The sequence below is a fragment of the Camelus bactrianus genome, chromosome 28 (genome assembly GCF_048773025.1).
Source record: "Camelus bactrianus isolate YW-2024 breed Bactrian camel chromosome 28, ASM4877302v1, whole genome shotgun sequence".
Taxonomy (NCBI): Eukaryota; Metazoa; Chordata; class Mammalia; order Artiodactyla; family Camelidae; genus Camelus; species Camelus bactrianus.
Genome location: NC_133566.1, coordinates 20857348 through 20873318, shown reverse-complemented (window position 1 = coordinate 20873318; position 15971 = coordinate 20857348).

Here is a 15971-nt window from a genome sequence, read left to right as displayed (position 1 = left end):
TGTCTAGCCCCGATGTCTTCACAATGTGGCTCACAGAGCCTAAAAGATTCCACACAGAACCATCGGGAGACAAGGGAAGTGGGGGATGGAGTTACAGGATCCTGCCCTGCTGAAACACAGGAACCCTGGCATTATTTGTTCTACAGACTAGAATTTCTAAGATTAAAATTCAAGAGAGGATTAATTGCCAAAAAACAAACAAACAAACAAAAAACCCACAACCCAAAAACAAACAAACAAAAAAACCCAAGCAAGCAAACAAAAAAACAGGGCAATGATGGTTCTAACTGGAGTTTATTCCCTAATGCTATAAAAGGCCTTTGCTTAGGTCAGTCTCTCTTTCCTCAGAATATGACTGTCTTGTTGAGGCTTTGCTTAGTTTACTAGGAGGTTTTGGGCTGTGAAAGCTAAGAGGGTAAGTTTCCGGCTTGGGAACACTTTCACTCTGCCTTCTTGTCAGAGAGCTCCATCCTTTAAAACCCAGTTCCTACAGAATAGATTAGCAACAAGTTTCTACTGTAGAGCCCAGGGAAGTATATTCAATATCTTGTAGTAACTTATGTTTAAAAAGAATATGAAAACGAATATATGTATGTTTCTATATGACTGAAGCGTTGTGCTGTGCACCAGAAATGGGCACAACATGGCAAACTGACTAAAACAAACAAAACAATCTCTCGTTCCTCCAGCTGAGTCCCATAAAAAGCCTGCCTGCAAGAGTGGAAAAAGGGCTCCTCCATTCTGGATCAACAGGGATTAAAGAGATTCAAGCCGTTCGTTTTCTCAATTGAACAGAGTACCGGAATCAAATGGAGATTAGTGGCCATCGAATCGTAGTGCTCAGAGTTGATACAGGAGAATGCATTTTCACACCTCCAGGTTAAAAATAAGCATAGTTCTCTCCATCTACAAATAGACTGTGGTATTACCAGCAGAGTATATTTGGGAGAATTTAGACATTTGGATTTTACTGACAGAGTGGCAGCCCCAGAGTGACTGTATAAGCAGTCATCCCACTGACGACTGAGAGTGTTCCCCACAAACACTGACATCCTCCTGAGCAGTCCTCCCCCCTCACCCTCTAGTGTACTGACCCATCTCCTGGTTCATTGCCCTTCCTCCTCTCGGAGAAGCAGTAAGATGCATGCTGCATAGGACACAGTGTCTTAGAAGACAAGATTACTTTAACACTTTATGGTATCACCCACTGTCTTTCAAACGTTCATTTATTTTGGTAGCATCAACGTCCAACTCCAGAAGAAATGAAGAGAACCTGTGATTACATGTCGTGACCAAGGGAATCATTTTTAACATCTGTGGTTTGTATCATCAATGCATTAAACAGAAGAGAGAAATTACTCAACCACTCTCCGCCCTGAAAGGGCAGAAGATGGTAGAATTACCTTTACATTGAGAGATTACATCTGGACTGAAGAAGGAATGGGAAAGACACATTTGGAAATTTGGTAGGCAATTGGGAGTTCGGAACTTGACGATTTAGATTTTGAAGAATTGGCAAATTTAGAAGTAGTAACTGATAGAGGCACTTAGAAGGTGGGCAAATGATGATTTCTGTTTTGACGACTTAGGAGATACTGAGCACAGAACATTTATACTGATTGCAATATATAAAATTGTACAAAACGTTCCCAGTGAAGCAAGTGGAGCAAGGCAATGAGGTTGCTAGGACGTAGCTGGGGATCTTACCTTTTCTGCGTTCTTGATAGACTCTATAATGAATACAAAGTTGCATGAGTTGAACAAAAATTCAAGTATCTAAAATTTAAGGACAGGGAACTTGAGTTTTGCGTTATTCACCCATTTACCTTTCAGGATTCTGTTAGGGTTTCAGTGAAATAATTTACTACGCTGACCAAGTTCTATCGATAATCATGAAGCAAATTTCTTGTTTGCATATTCCTTCAAGCACATAGTATTACATTTCAATTGTTGCTAATTACAGCAAGTTGAATACTTTATCCTATGTCTCACTAAACACAGTATCCAATCTGCAGATAGCTCTCAAACAAGAAAAATGAAGCTGGTGGTTTGCAGGAAACAGCAATGAACCCAAAGAACTAAACAGATGAAGTGAAAACAAAAGAGTAGAAAAGAAAGGAGTGCAGGAGATGAGAGAACTGTTGGTTACAATGTCAGAGGATGAAAATTATAGTTGAGGATTTCTGAGAGAGTACAGGTGTTTGCGAGGACAAGTCTTGGTATGCCACCATAGTTACATAGAGATGAAATCGTGTTGAAATGAATATTGTTTACAAGATTAAGGGACTGTCCTTCTGGATAGCAGCATCTCTCAAAATGATGGCAGAGGCTGGGACAGGCAGAAAATCTGGGAACCAAGTTCTGGGATTAACTAAGGGATTGGGAAATGACAGTGACGAGGAGCACCATCTGAATCCTTTATTAGAGTTGTGTCCCTTTCAGCATTTCTGGATTGTCACTCGGCCGGTAAAGCTGCTACTCCAGCTTTAGAGGCTTACACTCAAATGTGAAAACAAACAAATGGACCAACAAAAATAACAGTGAAAGCTGGCAGCAGCCACCACACGTCACTATTCTCTCTGCCTGTGCTTCTAAATAGCACCAGACTGGTCTTTAAATTCTCGTAGAGAAACGATCCTGTTTACTCCTGTGATCTCTCTCAATGTTGTGTAAACTGAACACAAAACAAATCCTTCCTTGTGCGCATACTCCAGATTTCAGAAGGATGAATATGACACTACGGAAGAATGATTAATTTTAATAATAATCACTTTCTCAAATAGTAATAAACAAGTTGGTTCATCCTGATATGCCAACTATGGATTAAGCCTCTGCCTGATAAAATATAGCTGCCCTTTTTGTTATTATAAAACCCATCTCATGATATTTTATTTTGTAAGGGGAATTTTTTTTTTTTAACTCTCACAGTACAGCCTGATACCAGGGAATGGGGAATGTATGCTTAAAGCAAAAAAGAATTCAGAACAGTTACTCTTGGAATTTCATTAATTGAATATATTCTTGTGAAAGAAATGAACACCACTCATGGGTGCTGCCAGGATGATTGGTTGGGAGAAAATGAGAGACATTTGAGGGACCCAGAGGCTGACAAGACATACTTTATCACTCTTACAGGAGTGGCTTAATTTCTCCATGGATTAAACCTCAGAATTGGTCATTTTTGCACAGAGCATTGCATAGGTAGGAAAATCCGCAGGCTATCAAGTAAAGGAAATTAATCTCTCTATGTTTCTCATTTCAAAGAAGAGACTTATTATTCAACTCCACCATATAAAAGTCCAATCAAAGTTTCATATACTCAGAATAATTCTGGGATGCTGGTTCCAATACTCTTTAGTTAATAGGATGTACATTGTATTGTCTGAAAAGAAGCAATTTAAAGACCTATATACACCTGATACTTTCCTTTTTTTTTTTTTTTGCCACTTAATAATTTATCTTGGTGTGGCTGCATGCAATTAAATCATCACAACTATTAAAGAATAAAATTGGTTTCATACTACATGGGATGGTGGTAGTAACTAGAAATGCAGGACACTGTTTCTTCATGGAAAGATTTAGGTACCAAGTGGCAGGATTGGGGGGTAAGTTGTTCACCAGGGGTGAGCCTAGAAATACCAAGAGAACGTATTTGCCAAATTCTGATTTTGTCCATAATTAGTCCTAATCTTTCTCATAAAATTTTGCCACCTACTGACTGTCCAGAGTGTACATTGATCTTTTTCATCTCAAATTTCTTATTCAAATTGGTGAGTCAAAAGAGTTAAATGACAGGGAAAATATGAGAAGTGTGCAGATACAAAATAATGAAGTATTTCATGTTTCCTAGATAACGGAGCCTAGGGCGAAAGTTCCCATGCTATCAGATTATAGAGGTTTGAAGTCAGAGGGGAGCAAAAGTGGAAAAAAAAAAAAAGAGAGACAGGAAAATTGAACGAGAAAATACAAAAAGGAATATTAGTTCTCAGTAAGCACAGTTGACGGTAGGACATCGTAATAAAGCCGAAATAAAACCACTGTATCTCAGGGAAATTCGGGGAGGTAGGATGAGAGAATAAGTTATTTGCTGGCTTCTTCTCGGCTTCCATTCCACATTAATCAAAGCCTATCCACCCAGAGGTCATTAACAAATCTGTATGTCTAAGATACGTTACCAGACCCCTCACCTTTGCATTTGGAGATGTCAGAGGCTCTGTGTATCCAGACTGAATGGTGCCCAGATGCATCTGTCTCAACTTATCAGTCACTTCGCACATGTGAGATCCTTGCTTTGTGGTCAGAAATATGGGCTAGAACCATCTCTAGGGCCTTCTGGGGACAAGGAAGCATTCAAGGTCTAACGTTGGAGAAGTAGATAGGTTGAGCATAACTTGAGTGACACATAACGTGGTTTGGTAAAGGCCATTTTTTGCACCATTCTTGTGTAGTTGAGTCATGTAGGAAAGAATGTTGCCCTCAGTGGTAGGAGACTATATATTCAGTCCTTAAAGATCACCTCCACCAGTTGAAATATTCCAAAAAGGGTTAAATAGAAAAGCGAAGCAGAATACAGCTGTCAATATTTCTGTCCATCTCTGTCCTCCTCCATCTAGCCTGCGTTCCCCTCACCAGTGGTCCTCGCTTTGGTTGATGTGAAGGGACAGGCCATGGCGAGCCCATGGCGGTCTGTACACTTAGCTGGTTTGTCCTTTGTCCTTGTGGAAATGGCTGCACAAACAGACCATTTTTCATGTAATGTTGGGCACGGAAGCACCAAGAAGCAGCTTGACGGGTCCCATGGGGGCAGTAAACCTACCCCCACAGTCACCCTTGAGATGATCAGGCGGGTTACTAGTAATATAACTCGTTCCTTTGCTAGTAACCCAAGAAGTACAGCCCCAAATAGCACTGTGATAACCCCAGACTGCAGTTCAGTGAGTACCCCACTCTGTCCCCTGGTAAGAGCAGAATTCCACCACCACCTCCCACACCAAAGGAAACGGGGACAATTATTTGACAGATCCTACGGGTCTGGGAACAGGAAGTGCAAATTTCTCACTTGGATAACTGGGCTCCTGGACACAGTCTCTTGTTTTGTAATGATCGGGTATTTTGTTCCTTTTAGGTCCAACAGTAGGTGTCTGAAGACAGTGTAAATAATTGTGTCCATCAAATTGTTGGAAATAGTTTTGATGGGATTATGTTTGATGTAAAATTCCATTGGTGCCCCATGCACCTTTCTATATCCCAGGTACAGAGACAGACAAGCAAAAGCCAAAGAACAGAGGAGCTAGAAAGAACTGGCATCTAAATGCCTACAGCTTCCCTACATTGGACACTCAGTGATAAATCCTACAAGATTTAGCATCTTATGAGCAATAGAAGAGAAAATAGAGTAAGACTCTTTTTTTTTTATATTTAGTCTGATAATCTTATTAAAAGAGAAGCTGTACACAGTCATAATTTCCTTTTGATGCTAAAGGAAAATCAATTAAAAAAACATATCTTTCAAGCCAAAATAGATTATATTATTGAAGGTAATGCCTTTGCAAACTTAAATACAGTTCTAGAGAAAAGGCTGAATTGTCAAGATGAAATAGTTGTAATTGAGATAAGTCACAAATAGAATTAGCATATACTTCTGCAGTAAATTCTAACTTAGTTGGAAATTGAGGTTTGACTCAGTGAAAAATAGACTTACAATGTACTTTTCGAGTGAGGAGATCATAACTAACACGGGCATAATACTCTTGTCCTTATAAAATGCTTTCACATGCATTATTTTACTTTCATTACTTGCAAGTATTTAGAGTGAGTTAACAAAAAGCTAACAACTTCTTGCCACGTAGAAATGCTGTTGAATCTAACTAAAGGAAAGAATATTGTAATCAGTGTGTTACTGATAGCATTTATATAAAATACATTTTTAAGCAGTTTTCCTCTCAATAAAATGAATCAATTTGCTCTAAAATTTGACTTCATCATGTTCATTTGCATATGAATCTTCATTTAATACATGTTATAAAATATAAAATTAATATAGGGTTTCACTAAAATTTAAAATGTTAGGATTTTGGTGTATTTGAGATAATATCAAAAATATATATTTACTTTGCACTTCATTAAACTTTTTGGGTTATGGCGGGTATTTGCAACATTCTGTGCATGTTATAATGCAGATATATGTGGAAAGACTTCTGCCATAACTTACATAAGTGAACAGGCAAATCAGATTTCTCTAATATCAGAAAACTAATAATGAGAGCTGCGTGGGCATGAAAACAAATATGTACACAGGGCTCCTTTATGGAAACAAAGTTACAGGCTCGTGTGCATTCATGCACTGACTGCAGCAAAGTCAAAGCTTCATTTATAAAATTTCTGCCTCCTGGAACTTATTAACTACTTGATATGTTACCTGAGATGCGGGGTTTTCAGTGCTAAGACCAGGATGGTCCCAGCAAACGGAAGCAGTTAGCAGCTCTAACTATTGGGCATGTTTGCTTGCGCGTAATGAGTAGAGGCAATTTATGTGACTTCATGGGAACATTCTTAGGATCTCAGATACCCTCTTTGCGGTCCTTGTGTTATAATCACTCCAAAAGGCCCCAAAGCACTCGCCCTTATTAAAAAACCGAGAAACTTTCAGAGAAGTAAGAAATCATTCTCAGTTAGATCATCCTTGCTGAATCTGCAGCAAACACAATTCAAAGCTTTACTTTCCGATCTCCGCTATGGGCTATCTGCAATCATATTACTTGTGTTAATTTTATGTTTTAATGCTGAAGACATTTGAAATAAATTGTAGACATCATAACATCATATATACTTGTCCTAAATATTAAAAAACTTTTCATATATGGCCCAGCATGACATGCCTGCACATAACAAAAGTAATAGAAATTCCATAATATCATCTAATGTGCAGCCCATATTCAAAGGCACCCGATCGTTTGACCTCATCCAAAACTCTGCATTCTATGTGGTGGTGTGCCCTTTCGGTTCCTTATAGTTTGAAACAGTCCCCGTGTTTCTTTCTCCTTTTACAATCATTATTCTTTGACGTCCATGCACCAATCTTTGTCTTTTTTTCAGTCTTGTGTTTTGGGGTTTTTTTGGTAGCTATAATCCTGATCCCTGTGAATTCAAATCTCTATTTGAAACGGAGAGTCAGGTGCAGGAACCCAGCTGCCTATCGCGTGCTGAGCTCATCATTTCATACGTAAAGCCTTTGCATCCACACCTTCCCCATCGCATTGAGATCTCCACCTTGTCTTCTGTTCCTTTGATAACTACGGCCAGGTGAGACTAGAGATTTTGTTTATGTTTTTCTCTTTTCATAACCACCAAGTTTTTTATGTGCTAATTAAGAATGAATTTTTCATTATTGTCTCCCTATTTACAAATTCCAACGTCACACATAGACAATCTGCACACCATTGTCTATGATTCTCATGACTATCCTTATGAATTCCAAATGTCTAGTTTGTTCTTTTTCATATTTGTCTGTTTTCTTTCATCTGTCTCTGTTGGTAATTCACACCTTACTATTTGTGTTTATAAAATCTTTCCCCTTGAATCATTGTACTATAGATGTCAGTCCCATGGCTATCTATCCAAGGAATTTAAAAATATATCTTCTCATATCATAATTCAGATTTTCATTATTGCTGAATGTAAATGTAGGTCCTCGCTTTTGCAGATGTTGGCTGTCAATGTGAATAGTAGTTTCTGTCATTTATTTTGACATTTCTATCCTCAGGCTGATCCTCAAAGAGGTCAGTGGGGAGCATCTCTTGATATTCACACATTCCATATTTTGGGTTGATAATTGTCTTTCACTGCCCCTCTGAGGTGCCTCCTGACCGTGGGGCTAGCTTAGTTCCAGCTTGGCCATGCACGTTTTGCTAGTTTTGTTTATTTCCTTCAGCCAACTGAGGCAAGAAGTTGTATTAAACCTCAGGCAGCTGGGCTCAGGTTTTTCAGTGTCTTTTAACAGGTAGGGAGCCCCCAGCCTCTGGTTTCACAAGGTGAGCCAGACTTTGATCTTCAGTAATGCCTAAGGTGCTTTTGGACCTTGTCATGCAGGAACTCAAACACCTGACCCTCTTCTGATGTATTCCGTCCTTGATCCCAGTAGGCACACAGCTTCTGCTCTTGTTTGCTATGGCATGTTTCTATTCACATTCTGGTCCAAGGAATTTTTTTTTTTTTTTTTTTTTGCTTGTAGTTGTATCATTTCATTTTGTTTCATTTTTATGTACTCTTAACATGGCCATTTTTGAAGGGAAGGGACCATTTAAATGCATGAACTATAGACTTATCTTGGCCAGAATTCCCCCAGTCTCATTTTAAGTTTCCATTGCAATCTCTTGTCTACGGCAGCGAAATATATTCAACACTTTCTGCTGTTTTCTCATCACTCGTTCATTTCTGAAGAGCAATCTGTGGTCAATTCCTAACATTTCATAGAAACTACTTCCAGAAAAATCACTGAGAATCCCTACCACTCCCCCCGACCCCATCTCAACTTACTCTTTCCTACCTTCGATCTCTGAACCAGTGGATACTGGCTCCTCTCCTCCTGTTCTAAATTGCTTTGCGTAGTGTTATTTCCATACTGTATCCAAATTGTTCTTCTGGTACAAGGGGATGCATGTCAAGTCGAAACAAACAGACTACACATATGTCTTCTGTTGAGTTACATAAACCTTTCTTTGTCACAAAGAAGATTCAAGATAAAAACTTCAGACTAAAACTTTAATCAATGATCATCTACTACTTGTGTGGAGCAAAATTACTTATATTCTAAAGAGACATGTAGAGTTCCTATTTTACTGATCTTATTTCCCTGCATATAAGTAGAAGAGAAAAGACAGGGGAGCAAAAAGTAATTTTGAATTTTAATTTGCCAGCTTGCTTTAGACACACTTGGGGGAATATCTGAGTACCCTAATACTTTGTTTTCCTTTCTATCGTGTAAAGAAAGTTGTGAATTAAAGCAATGAATGCATTTCTCAGGTTTCATTCTAGACAGAATATTATACTCTTTGTGGCATAAACTAGTAATATATTATTTTTAATTGAAATGTTTTTGAGATATTTGTAAATTTTCATGCTGTTTTGGGAATAATAAAAACACAGCAATGTGCATTTTGCCAGATTCTCCCCAGTGATAACCTTTTGCAAAACTATATAATATTATTATAAGCACAATATTAAGAGTAATATGATCCACTGATCTTATTTAGAGTTCTCCAGTCTTACTTATACTCAAGCGTGTGCATATTTGGTTCTATTCAATTTTATCACTCGTGCAGGTACACTTACCCACCGCCATAGTCAAGTTCTGTCAATCCAATTAGAAAGTTGGCCAAAAATATCAAGAGAAATTTCAGCAAAGAAGAAAGCAAACAGATAGCAAATGACACGTGAAAAGACTTCCAATATTGTTAGCCATAAGGAAAATGCAGATTAAAATAATAATGAGATACAACGCACCAATCAAAATGGCTAAAATTGAAAAAAATGAAAACATTAAGTGCTGGTAAGAATACTGAGAAACTAAATCTCTTGTGTATGGTTGGTAGGAATGTAAAATGGGTACAGCCACTTTGGAAAAATGTTGAGCAACTTCTTATACAACTAAATGTTACCTTACTATATTACCCAGGATGGTACTTTCCAGTTTTAACCCTAAATAAGTGAAAATTTGTGTTCACACCAAAAACTATAAATAAATGCTCATCATGACTTCCTTCCAAAGAGTACAGTATGGAAAGGAGGGAAACAGTGTAACTTTACTCTGTAACAACCGTACAAACCGACCTCAGGCAGGTGAAGAAGGTCAGCATTAACAGTGACGAGTCATGTTAATTACACCTACCTTTGACATCATGCAATGAGACTGGTCCTCCACATCTGCCGTCTTCCTCCTAAGAGCCCATCACTTCCGTGTAATCAGGAAAACACAAGCAAAACCTAACTGACAGACACTGTACAAGATACCTGACCAGCAGTCCTCAAAACAGACAAACTCATCACAAACAATGAAAGTCTGAGAAATTATTCCAGGACAGAGGAGCCAGAGGAGACATGATCACCGAACGTGCTGATATGGATGAGTCCTGAAACAGAAAAAGGGCAACATAGAATAACTAAGGAAGTTTAAGTTAAGTCTAATATTTAGATGATGATAATATATCAATATTATTACTATATTGGTTCATTAACATATCAATTCATTAATCGTGACAAATGTATCATATAAATGTAATAGGTTAACAGTGAGGGACCTGGGTATGAAGTATGCTGAAATCCTCTGTACTATTTTTGCAACTTTTCTGTAAATCTAAACCTATTCTTTAAAAGCCTGTTTTTGAAAAGCAAAAACGAACAATATTCCAAAAATTTTTTTCAAAATATGCTGCAGAATTTCTTTCTTTATTTATTACCTTAAGTGTTGTAATTATGTCTTGTTCGAGGAACAGTGATTATTTTCATCACCCGTTTCGCAGAAATCCTGAGCATAAGGGTCCTAGCTCAGTTATCAAGTGGTGGCTCACTCCGGTTAGCTTTGCTGGGAAGGATGCAGCCAGGAGTCTATATCCTGAAGCATCGTTTGCCAAGAATATTTGATATAATCCTCTTCATCGAGAACCTAAAGCTAACTTAACTCTCTTTGATTTTTCTCCTGGAAGATTCTATTTCTGGCCAAGGCTCTAGCCGAGGCCTCAGGCAAACTTGATGGGAGAACAGAGACCATCTGACGATTCCAAGTCTGGCTGTTTCGGGTTGATTTATCACAGAAGCCGAAATAATCAGAAAGGGAGACAGTTGAATCCCTTTTGGGGGATTGTGGTTCGGGAGGGCATAAGCCTACCCTTAATTATTTCATAAGGACTTAGACAATAATTTTCCTGAAGAGGAGAATGAATTGTAGACAGAAAAGGCATGAGACACGTTTCCCAACGTTTAAACTCTATCTTACAAGGTTATGAATAACCAGGAATAAAATCTCAGATAAAAAAAATTCTCAGAGTTGAGAGGGGTCGTAGCACCCCGTCTCCATCCATATTGTTCAACTTCACCCATTTCCTTTTTCCTAGAGGCATGTTTTTGTCACTTGTGTATCTTTTTAGTGTTTGTGACAATATAAGAAACTGTGAACATGTACCCCCTCGTTTTTCACACAAAGGTAGCAGACCCGCGGCACCCGTGCGCCTCCCTTCCGTCATTTCCGGTGATGCTCAAGAGCTCCGTGCAAAGCCGAGTCCTGCTCATTTCCATTGCTTGTGCGTTTCCTCTAATGTGGCTGTCTTCCCCTGTCCTGGCTCCTTTAGAGTATCTTCCATGTCTTCTCTTCTTCCATGCCTGCTGCAAACTTCCAGTCTCCTGGCCCCACCTGGTCAAATTTCTGGATACAAAACCTCTGGCTAACTTTAGCAATTGCCAGTGTCTAGGTTTGAACAGAACCTTTATACCCACCGCCCTCATAACCGCAGACTCCCCATGCCTTTGGTTTAGCTGCAGTCAGATGGTGGGGGTCAGGTGGAAGCAGCTTGATCATTTCTATGAAAACGGGGTCAGCAGGGACGCCCTCTGAATAGAGGCTGCAGACCGGTTGTTTCCATCAGAAGGGTGATGAGCGCGAGAGGGAACGTGGTTGTCCAATCTTTGCACCTAACTTAATCGTCTCATCTTCTGTTACCTGTGAAATAAAAGAGATGATCAACGTGACGTTCTGGATTTTTTGGAACTGTCTCATTCTTTGTATTCCTCCTGTGTCTGAGAACCACGTTCAGACCACGTCAGTAAAGCGAATCCCATTCCCTGAAGATACTCAACATTTCTTATACGTTTCCCTGGCTTTTCCTTCCCTGTCAAATATCATAAAACATCCTTCCATCTCCTGAGTCAATATTAGTTACTGTTTCATGTGCAAGCCCGAAGGTCCATCTTTTTATTTCAACCTTATGTAGACCAGGAGAAATTCTAAGCAAGGAATGATAAAATGAATGTACAGAACATAAAGAGCTAAGTTGGTTCTATCAAAAAAAAAAAAACAAAAAAAAAAACCACATAAATACAAAACAGAAACAGACTCATAGACATAGAATAAAAACTTGTGATTGCCAAGGGGGCGGGGGGTGGGAAGGGACAGACTGGGAGTTCGAAATTTGTAGATACTGACAGGCATATGTAGAACGGATAAACAAGATTTTACCGTAGAGCACAGGGAAATGTATACAAGATCTTGTGGTAGCTCACGGTGGAAAAAAATGTGACAATGAATATACGTATGTTCGTGTATAACTGAAAAATTGTGCTCTGCACTGGAATTTGACACAGCATTGCAAACTGACTACAACTCAATTAAAAAAAAATTCCAAAACCAAACAAACAAAAAAGAAATAATTTGTTGAATGATTAAAAAAAGAAGAAAGAAGTTGGTTCTGTGAACTCATGAGTGCTTGTAAGTACTACTGACCTGCTGCTCCTCCCACAAGTACTGGTCAGGAGGGTGTGGGAAAAAAAGTAAGTGTGTGTCTGCGATGACTTGCATGTGTCTGCCTTTTTGCTGCAATGCAATGAACATGCAGCATGACATTAATTTCAGGTGATATTAACATCATGATTTGGTATTTGAATATATTGTAAAGTCATCACCGTAGTAAGTCTACCTAACATTCGTCACCATATGTAGCTACAGAATTTGTCTTCTTGTGATGATAAATGTTAAGATTTATGCTCTTAGCACCTTTCAAATTTGCAATACAGTATTATAAACTGACATTACATCCCCAGGACTTATTTATTTTATAAGTGGAAGTTTGTAACTTTGGATTTGCATTTTTTTTTCATTAGCAGAGTTGTATAGAAGTAGTCATGGAATAGGTAGGGACAAAAAAAATTAACTACCTTATTCTCCTTACTAATTCAGCCAGGGCTTCTGTCAGCTGCCTAAGTTTGCTTTCCCTGCCCTTCATATTTTTCATGAGTTTTGAAACAAACAAACAAACAAACAAACAAAATAGAAGTAGAAAAGAAATTAAATGAAGTACATCGCAAAAGCACTAATTTCTCTTCTTTTCTCTGGGTACAAAGGGGACAGATATTTGTGCAAATGTCACCAACAACTCTATTCAAGAATGACACTCATTTAGAAATGACTGCAGCTTCACAGTTCCACCTTGAGAACCAATTTCCAGTTGGCTTTGCGGTCGCTGAACACAAAATTGCTTCATTTCTCAAGGAACGAAAAAAAGATTTCCATATCCCTGAGTTAAGCAGCCTACAAATATGTTACTTAGAGTCCCTTCCGTGTCTGCTGATGGGTCCGGGTTTAAGATTTCAAAGAAAATTAATTAGACTATGTATTTAGGGATGACATAATCCCACTTCCAAGGAGTTAATCTGGTTTAAAATTTTAGCCTTTTAAAATATGCCCTCCTCCGAATGTCGTGCATTCATCCTAAAGAATTATTGCTCAGTGGGTCAGGGAAATAATTGAAAATACTGAAATCACAGCGTTGTAACCAGGTTAGTCGCTTATGCTGAGCGTGGTGCTGTGAATCCTGCCTACCGCAGGCTAGAAATTCAGGGAGAGTTAGCTGGATCCTGGCTCAACTGTAGGAACAAGATTGGGTTCTGGAAGCCTAAAACCAACATAAGGAAGTGAAAAGCAACCAGAAAACCCTAAAGAGATAATACGTGGATACAGAAACAGACAGATGGCAAGGATGGGCAGATGAACTCCACTCCTGAGTCCAACTACACTAATACAAGAGGGTGGACCCCCATGTGGCTGGTATCAGAGAACAAGTATTTTGAAAACAAAATGGAGACTGTAAGAAATACCGGGGTTTTGAACATTAATAGGTATGTTTTGTTGCAAATATATTGTTTGTGGATGAGTTGACCTTACTAAGGGAGGGCAGGGAGGAAGAAAGACGTATATTTTGAAGTTGGAATGAAACTCCAATATACAAAATTCAAAATCCTACCCAGGCCAAATCAATTTAGCATCCCTGTTAAGCGGTGGTCATGCAGCTTTGGCCTAGACCAGAGTTTCTCAAGCTTTCCATTATTGACGCTTCGGACCAGATAATTCTTTCTTAAGAGGAGATTATCATGTGAAGCCTAGGAAGTTTACCAGCAGTCCTAGAATTTACCCATTAGGCGGCAGCACCCCCTCTCCAGTTGTGATCATCAGAAGTGTCTCCAGACATTGCCACATCTTCTCACGGGGACAAAATTGCCTCCCCCATTGAATACCACCAGTTTAGACCACTTCAGTGACTGAGAACCCACGTATCTGCCCACATGGCTCAGTGGCCCCAAAGCGGACACTCTCTGATGTTTACAAGGCGATCCTTTAAATAAGAAATCAGCAAATATTTCTTGTATTGAAAATGTCAAGCAGCAGGACTTATAGATCCTGCCAGGGCTACTGGGCTTGAGGAAAGAACAATGCTTATAATATAATGTCATAAATGGGTGCAAGAGGGCAAAAACGGAACTCCAGGAGTCACCCATAGAACATAACTTCTTGAGATGCCTAAGCTGTCTGTGGGCCAAAGTGGGACACAGAAATTATCAGCCAGACTAATTTCCAAATCAATACCCAGTGGACTTAGCAAACAAGTTTACATACATCCTGATTCTTGGACAAAGATGACAAATTTACCTTTTGTTTTCTCCTTCCTCACAGCAAAGGGGACAAGGATGTCTTTTATTTATATATATATATATATATATATATTTTTTTTTAATTGAAGTATAGTCAGTTACAATGTGTCCATGACTGGTGTTCAGCACAATGTCCCAGTCATGCATATACATACATATATTCATTTTCATTTTTTTCATTAAAGGTTATTACAAGATATTGAACATAGGTCCCTGTGCTCTACAGAAGAACCTTTTTTTAATCTACTTCTATATATAGTGGCTAACATTTGTAAATCTCAAACATTCAGATTTATCCCTTCCCACCCCCTTTCCCCAGTACGATAAGAGACAAGACTGTTTACTAAGTCTGTGAGTCTGTTTCTGCTGCTTTCCATTTGTCTCACATCCCTGTTTGCCCTGTTGAAATCCTTGTGATGCCTTTTTACATTAAGCAAAGGCCAAAAAAAAAAAAAAAAAAAAAAAAACAGCTTTGGAAACGTTCCTTCTGCATGATAAAGCCCCTTGATTACCGGAGGTGCTGCGAGGAAGGAGGAAGGTACTGCAGGAGAATGAGGGGAAGATCAATTCAATTAAAAAAAAAAATCAGCAGCTCAGATTCAACCAACAGGGTTGGCTTCTTCCAACCCTGTTCCATCACATTAACCCTCCCGAAAATCACTGCTCAAGGTACCTGGAGTGAATATCTACTTTAGAGTTATTTTCTTCCCATTTTAAAGTGCTCCGGCAACATCATAGACTCCACAGAACTGAGTGAGCTTCCTGTGTACTTTTCTGGAGGCATAATTGCTCGCTAAATTCTGGGTCTGACAGTCACAATGCATTTTGGTTGCAAGCCTGAAATCTGCAAACTTGACAATTTCTGCAGCCAGGTGGAGACAGAAGCGGAGGTGAGACGGACGATTCTCCGTCATTAAGGGAAAGCGTATGATCTGGCCTGATCGTTCCCTTTGCAGTCGGGACAGGGCTAGGCCCTGCCTCAGTCCAGAGAGGGGTCTAATAGTCTCTTTCAGGAATGAGCGCATCCATCTGGCATGAGAAGTAGGGCCTAACCCCAGGCAAACGACAAAGTGCAGACTATGATTAGCGACGTAAGCCTCTGAGAACAAACAGCCGCCAGAACACTTGACAATCCGTACGTTTGAAAAGTGCTTTTGAGGAAAATATTGTGATTTTTCTTTATATAGTTTATTTTTCCGTCTCAATTATTATTATAGATAATTTCAGTATCTTCTTTAATATTATTACATTAGAACTCTAACAATTTGAAAAATCAACCG